Source organism: Arachis stenosperma, chromosome 9 (genome assembly GCF_014773155.1).
Source record: "Arachis stenosperma cultivar V10309 chromosome 9, arast.V10309.gnm1.PFL2, whole genome shotgun sequence".
NCBI lineage: Eukaryota > Viridiplantae > Streptophyta > Magnoliopsida > Fabales > Fabaceae > Arachis > Arachis stenosperma.
Genome location: NC_080385.1, coordinates 82704123 through 82712339, shown reverse-complemented (window position 1 = coordinate 82712339; position 8217 = coordinate 82704123).

The following is an 8217-nucleotide window of genomic DNA, read 5'->3' as shown; positions in this document are numbered from 1 at the left end:
TTACTTAGAGTTAATGATGTGCTAAAGTAAAGAACAAAGAGGGTAAAATAGGCTCAACTTTGGTTTGCAAGGCCATATGGTATGTGAGCTATAGTGAAATAGAGGCCTCAATCATATAAGTGTATGCATACATTAAACCATGCAAATATAGAGTTAAGCAAGATATAGATCACAATTTTAGAGAGAACATCACACACAAAAATAAAATATATTGGTTGATAAAATGCAACCAATCAAGTAGGCTCAAAATCTCATTGGTTTTATGTGTTCGAGCTCTAAACCATATTCCAAAATAATATTCCTTCAAACAAGTTCAACAAAAATTTGTAATTCAATTTAGTGAAATGCTATAAAAAGGTTCCACCTAACACACACACACTCTATGTAATTCTAAATTTATGCCTAGCTACCCAAAATTCCCACTTTTTGCATTACATACTCATGTATCAACTTTTTTATCATATATGCATTGATCTTTTATTAAACTTAGCATTGGGGGTAATTTTATCCCCTATTTATTTATTTATTTTTTCTTCATTTTTTCTTTTTTTTCTTTTTTTCTTTTTTTCTTTTTTTAATTAAAAATATAAAAGTAAACATAACATATCAATACACATGGATTTTTAATTTTTCTGGTCTCACATAATTAGGTACCTAAATTCCCAATATTTTGTCAATGAAATACTGTACACTTTCATCCGCCCAAGTTCCCACAGTTCCCCACACTTAATTGACACACAATCTCTATCTTAAGCTAACCAAAGATTCAATTGGGGTAATTAATTATTTTTCTGCTTAAGGCTAGTGATGTGGTAAAATATAGAACAAATGGGGATTAATAGGCTCAAAGTGGTTAACAAAGGTAAATGTAAGGGTAGGCTATTTGGGATAAGTGAGCTAATAATCAAATAATGGCCTCAATCACGTGCATACATTTAAATACACTAAACATTGGACATATAGGATTGAACAAAATATAGATTACAATCATAGAGAAGAAAACACACAAGAAAAATTTTTATGGTTAAATAATGTAACCATGTAATTAAGCTCAAATCTCACAGGTTGTGTATTCTTAACTATAACCCATGTTCCAAATACAACTTCCAACAAGTTTAACAAAAAAAATTTTTAATTCAATTTAGTGAAATGCTATAAAAAGGTTTCTTGAAAAAAGAAATCATTACTTCAACTAAATAGTGGTAAAATATGCACAATGTAACAAACATGCAATCGAACATGCAAATGCAACAACTAATTTAACAAAGAAAATTTAAAAATTGGTGTTGACTCATAAAGTAGTTACCCGTGGAAGTCGGTATCGACCTCCCCACACTTAAAGATTGCACCGTTCTTGGTGCATGTAAAGATGTGCAAGTGGACGGGTGGCTCCAACTGATGCTTTTTCTCCAAAGAATGTGCGCCAGACTTGTATACTGCTCCAGTTAGAAACTTTTCCTTTTCCCTCTTGGTGGCCATCCTGAAAGAGAAAAAGGAAGGGAAAGAACCCACATATGTGGGCTAATGCCAAATAATAAGGTTCTCAACTACATGGTAGCTACAACATGTAAGTGAGAAAACAATAGAAGCACAGGACATGTCAACTAAATAGCAAACAAGTCAAGGAGCACCCAAAATAATGCAAGAATTATGCAACAGTTGAGCAAAAAAATTCAACACCAAAGAAAAGGAGAAAGAATAAGAAAGGAGAGAAGAAAAAAGTAAAATGGAGAACAGGAAGCGACGCGCACACGCAGGTCACGTGTGTGCGTGAAAACAGGAACAACCATGTGACATGGACGCGTGGGGTACGCGTACACGTGACCGTGATGGTGCCAATCACGCGAGTCTAGCCTCGCGCACGCACAACTTTCTGTTCATTTCGCATTGGGACCAAATTTGCATACGACACGTGCGCGTCAGGCACGTGCACACGTGAGTGGCCAAAATTTGAAAATGACGTGCATGCGTCAGGGATGCGTTCACGTGAGCTATTTTGGGCCTCTAGCACAATACCAGCATCAATCCATCATAACTTTCGGGCAAACACCTTTTTACACCGATTTTCAGGGTCACGCGTGCGTGTCATTGATGCGTACGCGTGAAGTGCCAGATGTTCAAAATGACGTGCACGCGTGCGCGTGGTGATGCTTGTGCGATTGGCACACTTTTTTGCATTGCTCCCACGCAACTCTATGCCAATTTTTTTTATGCAATATGCAGATGCAAATGCAGAATACAGGTGAATATGCAGAAATTATGAATGAACACTAGCAAAAATAAAATAAAATAAGATTAAGAAAAAAAGGAACGATTATACCATGGTGGATTGTTTCCCACTAGCACTTTTAGTTATAGTCCTTAAGTTAGACATTCGGTGAGCCCCTTGTTATGGTGGCTTGTGCTTAAACTCGTCTTGAAACTTCTACCAATGCTTGGACTTCCAGTAAGCTCTATCAACACTAGGTAAATTTCTCAAGCCTTGATGGAGTTCTTCACAAGCTTTGAGCTCCCAAAGGTGATCCTCATATATTCCTGATAAACCACTATTTTATGGTTTATCTTGTGCTAATTTGAGTGGTTTTTATCAAGCCTTTGCACACTTATTCATGCTATTTGCATGGTTTTACATTTTTCCTTCCTAACTTTGTGATATGATTGAGAACATGCTTCTTTGGCCTTATATTTGCTAATATTAATCCTCTCTTATTACCATTAGATGTCGTGATATGTACGTTAAGTGATTTCAGGGATTACAGGGCAGGAATGGCTTAGAGGATGGAAAGGAAGCATGCAAAAGTGGAAGGAATACAAGAAATTGAAGAAACTGCTAAAGTTGTCTAGCTTGATCTTCTGGTACTAAATTGACCATAACTTAAGCTACAGAGGTTCAAATGACGCGATTCTAGTTGCGTTGGAAAGCTAACATCTGGGGCTTCACAACGATATATAATTTGTCATAGCAGCCTCGAAGCCAAGCAACGCGAACGCGTGGATCACGCGGATGCGTGACCTGGCCAAAACCCAATCCACCTAACGCGTGGACAACGCCTCCGCGTGACTTTGCAGCGACCTGTACGAACCAGAAATCGCTGGGGGCGATTTCTGGGCTATTTTTGACCCAGTTTTTGGCCCAGAAAACACAGATTAGAGGCTATAAAGTGGGGGAATGCATCCATACAGACACAACTTCTCATATACATAATTTTAGGTTTAGATGTAGTTTTTAGTGAGAGGCTCTCTCCTCTCTCTTAGGTTTTAGAATTTAGGATTTCTTTTAGGATTAGGATTTCTACTTCTCAATTTCCAGGTTCAATACTCCTTTATTTTGACTTCTCTTCTACTTTTAGATACTATAATGCTTTTATTTATTAATGACTTATGTTGCCAAATTGGCTTATGAACTTTTTCATGTTAGATTTGATTTCTTTTATTAATGCAATTTGAGGTATTTCAGATATATAATTTTTATTTAGCTTTCTATATTCTTGGCTTTGGTTGAGTAATTAGAGACTCTTGAGTTATCAAACTCTTTTGTTAATTGATAATTGGAAGTTGCTGATTGACTTGAATTCCACTAACTCTAGTCTTTCTTTGGGAATTGACTAGGACTTGAGGATTCATATTGATTTATCCACTTGACTTACCTTCATAGTTAGAGGTTGACTAAGTGGGAGCAACGAGCAATTCTCATCACAATTGATAAGGATAACTAGGATAGGACTTCTAATTTTTATACCTTGCCAAGAGTTTTCTTAATTATTAATTTATTTTTCTTGTCATTTAAATTACTTGTTCCTTATTTCAAAAACCCAAAATAAAATATATGTTTTTCTATAACCAATAATAAATCATACTTCCTTGCAATTTCTTGAGAAGAAGACCCGAGGTTTAAATACTTCGGTTTATAAATTTTATTAGGTTTTGTTACTTGTGACAACCAAAACTTTTGTACGAAAGGATTCTCTGTTGGTTTAGAAACTATACTTACAACGTGATTATATTTGTGAATTTCTTTACCGATAGGAAATCCGTTCGTCAAAATGGCGCCGTTGCCGGGGAATTGCAAACGTGTGCCTTATTATTGGTTATTGTAAATATTTTTCTTGTTTGTTTTCTTTGCTTTGATCTAAAAATTCTAAGTTTGGTGTCATTTTATTATTTTTTTCTTTCCTCAGTAATTTCAAAAATATCTTTTCTCTTTATTTTAATTGATTTTTTCGAAAATTACAAAAAAAATTCAGATTTTTATCTTATCTTATCTTAGTTTTAAATTTCAAAATTCAAATCTTTTTCAAAAAATCATATCTTTTTCAAAATCTTATTTTATTTTTTTTTTCAAATCTCAATATTTAAAATTCCAAAATTCAAAATTCAAATTTCAAAATTTAAATTTAAAATTTTAAAAATCAAACCTTTTCAAAATTTAAACTTTTTTCAAATCTTTATCTTATATTGTTGTTAGTGTTTCTAAGTTTTAGGAGTTTATTTTCATTAATTTTTTATTAGTTTTGATTTTAATTTCTTTAGCTACTATGAATTCTCACCCCTTTGGTTTTAAGTTTGTTTCCAATATTGTTGTAGGGAATGGAAGCTCTAATAGGAACATGCATCAAGGATGGGAGAATCAAAGGTGGGAGGAGCCACAGGGATTTGATCAACCCTCTTGGCAATAGCCTTCGCCAACATACTATAACCAAGAGCCATTCCAAGAAGCATATCAAGATAATGGCTATGGTGAGCGCTCTTTTGATTATCAACAACCACTACCATATGCCTATGAACCCCCTCCTCAACATAGCTTTGAACCACCATACTCACAAGCCCCTTACCACCAAACACCCCCATATGACCCTAACCATTATCCACCATATCAACCACCTTATGAGCCATATGAGTCATACATAGATCCACCCCAATTCCAACCCAATTACTCCTAAGAACCACCACCTCCATATATGCCACATTCATATCCATCAATCCAAGAGCCTTATGGTCCTACTTATGATATCCAAGCAGAACAAGGGTCAAAGGATCGTCTCAAGGAAACATTGGATCAATTTCAAGCAACCCTTCGTCAATTGGACCGAGCGGTAAGCGGAATGGCACCCGAAGCTCTCATGGCTAAAGAATCTCAATTTGAGAATAAGGAACTGAAGTGTGTGGTGAAACAAGTGGAAATGATGGAGTGTGAGAAACCACCCTCTTATCATGAACCCTTCCTCCCAAGTAATGAACCCTTATATCCACCCCAATCTCCAATGGATGACATCCTTCGTGGTATTCTTCATGGGCAAGCGAAGATGAAAAGGGATGTACTAGAATTCGCGATTGCCTTAACCGAGGTAGTAAATTGATCAGCTTCCCGATGTTCGGACACTCAAGGAACCCCCATGGCTTCATGTAGAGAATCTACTGAAGAACACAGCATGAAGGAAAAGCTAGAAACTCCGGTGGACAGCGAGCAGCATGACTTTGTATTAGAATAATTGGAGGAAGCCGTAATCGTTGAAGAGGAAGAAGTGGTTGAAGACTTAGGAGATGCTGAACCTCCATGGGAAAGTCAAGTTATAGAGCCTCCTTCAAAGACGTTTGAAATTGATGTTGAGGAGGGTGTACAACCTCCAAGGCATATCATGGTTGAAGACTTTGAAGGGGACGATCAAGAGGTGGATTCAATCATTAATAAATTCTTATCTACATTTGAATCCTCTCCCATTGGACTTGATATGAAGTTTAAAGAAGAAGAAGCACAACCTCCCATGCTCTTGGTGAACAATGAAGAAGAAATCGAATTGGAAGAAAGCTACCAAGAGGAAGAAGTTGATATTGAAGAAGCTTGCAAAGAGGTGGAAGACGTCAAGGAAGAGCACAAGGGAGTGAAGCTTGCAAGATCATTAGAAACACCTCTCCCAAAGCCATTACCGTCCAATACAGCATTCAAGTGGGTAAAATTCTTATCCTTAACCTTTACTTTCCCACTTGAATATGGGCTTCTAGAGACGGATGGTCAACTTAGAGCTCTTTGTGGCATTAAGAGCAAGAGGAAGATGGTTAGTGGTTGGAGTTGTCAAGCAAGTTTCAACATGGTTGTATGCTCCAAGTTGAAATGCAAGGTTTGGTGTAAAGCTCAATTGAATGGGTCTAGGAAGCTGTTTGGATGCCTTACTGAGAATTTCAATTGCATGCCACCTGGATGGAATCATGATAATCAACAAGAAGACGGGTGCAAAAGCAAGGTTTGGGACCCCGGAATTCATTCTAGCAATCAACACTCTTGGGGCCTTGTCACTTACTTTAGATTGCTTGACGGCTGTGTGCGCCTAGTTTGGAATCCTGGAGGCCATTGGAATTACAAACATTGGTGGGGATTTAAGGATTAGTAGAAGCACAAGCCATCATGACAAGGGACTCACCAAATGTCCAACTTAACGACTTTAACTAAAAGTGCTAGGTGGGAGACAACTGGTATGCGAAATTGTGATCATCAATGGCGCCATCAACATGGTACGCTCATTGCAATCTCAACTCTCTATCACAACTCCACACAACTAACCAGCAAGTGCACTGGGTCGTCCAAGTAATAAACCTTACGCGAGTAAGGGTCGATCCCACGGAGATTGTTGGTATGAAGCAAGCTATGGTCACCTTGTAAATCTTAGTCAGGCAGACTCAAATGGGTATGGGTGATATATGAATAAAATATAAAGACAAAGATAGAGATACTTATGTATATCATTGGTGAGAGCTTCAGATAAGCGTATGAAGATGCTTTGTCCCTTCCGTCTCTCTGCTTTCCTATTGTCTTCATCCAATCCTTCTTACTCCTTTCCATGGCAAGCTTATGCAAGGGTTTCACCGTTGTCAGTTGCTACCTCCCATCCTCTCAGTGGAAATGTTCAACGCACCCTGTCACGGCACGGCTATCCATCTGTCGGTTCTCAATCAGGCCGGAATAGAATCCAGTGATTCTTTTGCGTCTGTCACTAACGCCCCGCCCTCAGGAGTTTGAAGCACGTCACAGTCATTCAATCATTGAATCCTACTCAGAATACCACAGACAAGGTTAGACCTTCCGGATTCTCTTGAATACCACCATCAGTTCTTGCCTATACCACGAAGACTCTGATCTCACGGAATGGCTGGCTCGTTTGTCAGGCGAGCGCTCGGTTGTCAGGCGATCAACCATGCATCGTGTATCAGGAATCCAAGAGATATTCACTCAATCTAAGGTAGAACGGAGGTGGTTGTCAGTCACACGTTCATAGGTGAGAATGATGATGAGTGTCACAGATCATCACATTCATCAAGTTGAAGAACAAGCGATATCTTGGAACAAGAACAAGCGGAATTGAATGGAAGAACAATAGTAATTGCATTAATACTCGAGGTACAGCAGAGCTCCACACCTTAATCTATGGTGTGTAGAAACTCCACCGTTGAAAATACATAAGAACAAGGTCTAGGCATGGCCGTGAGGCCAGCCTCCCAAAGAGGGTTCAATCATCAAAACATGATCAAAAGATCCTAAGATTGAAAGATGAAAATACAATAGTAAAAGGTCCTATTTATAGAGAACTAGTAGCTTAAGAATGAGTAAATGACATAAAAATCCACTTCCGGGCCCACTTGGTGTGTGCTTGGGCTGAGCAATGAAGCATTTTTGTGTAGAGACTCTTCTTGGAGTTAAACGCCAGCTTTTGTGCCAGTTTGGGCGTTTAACTCCCACTTTGGTGCCAGTTCCGGCGTTTAACGCTGGGAAATCTGAAGGTAACTTTGAACGCCAGTTTGGGCCATCAAATCTTGGGCAAAGTATGGACTATCATATATTGCTGGAAAGCCCAGGATGTCTACTTTCCAACGCCGTTAAGAGCGCGCCAATTGGGCTTCTGTATCTCCAGAAAATCCACTTCGAGTGTAGGGAGGTCAGAATCCAACAGCATCTGCAGTCCTTTTCAGTCTCTGAATCAGATTTTTGCTCAGGTCCCTCAATTTCAGCCAGAAAATACCTGAAATCACAGAAAAACACACAAACTCATAGTAAAGTCCAGAAAAGTGAATTTTAACTAAAAACTAATAAAAATATACTAAAAACTAACTAGATCATACTAAAAACATACTAAAAACAATGCCAAAAAGCGTATAAATTATCCGCTCATCACAACACCAAACTTAAATTGTTGCTTGTCCTCAAGCAACTGAAAATCAAATAAGATA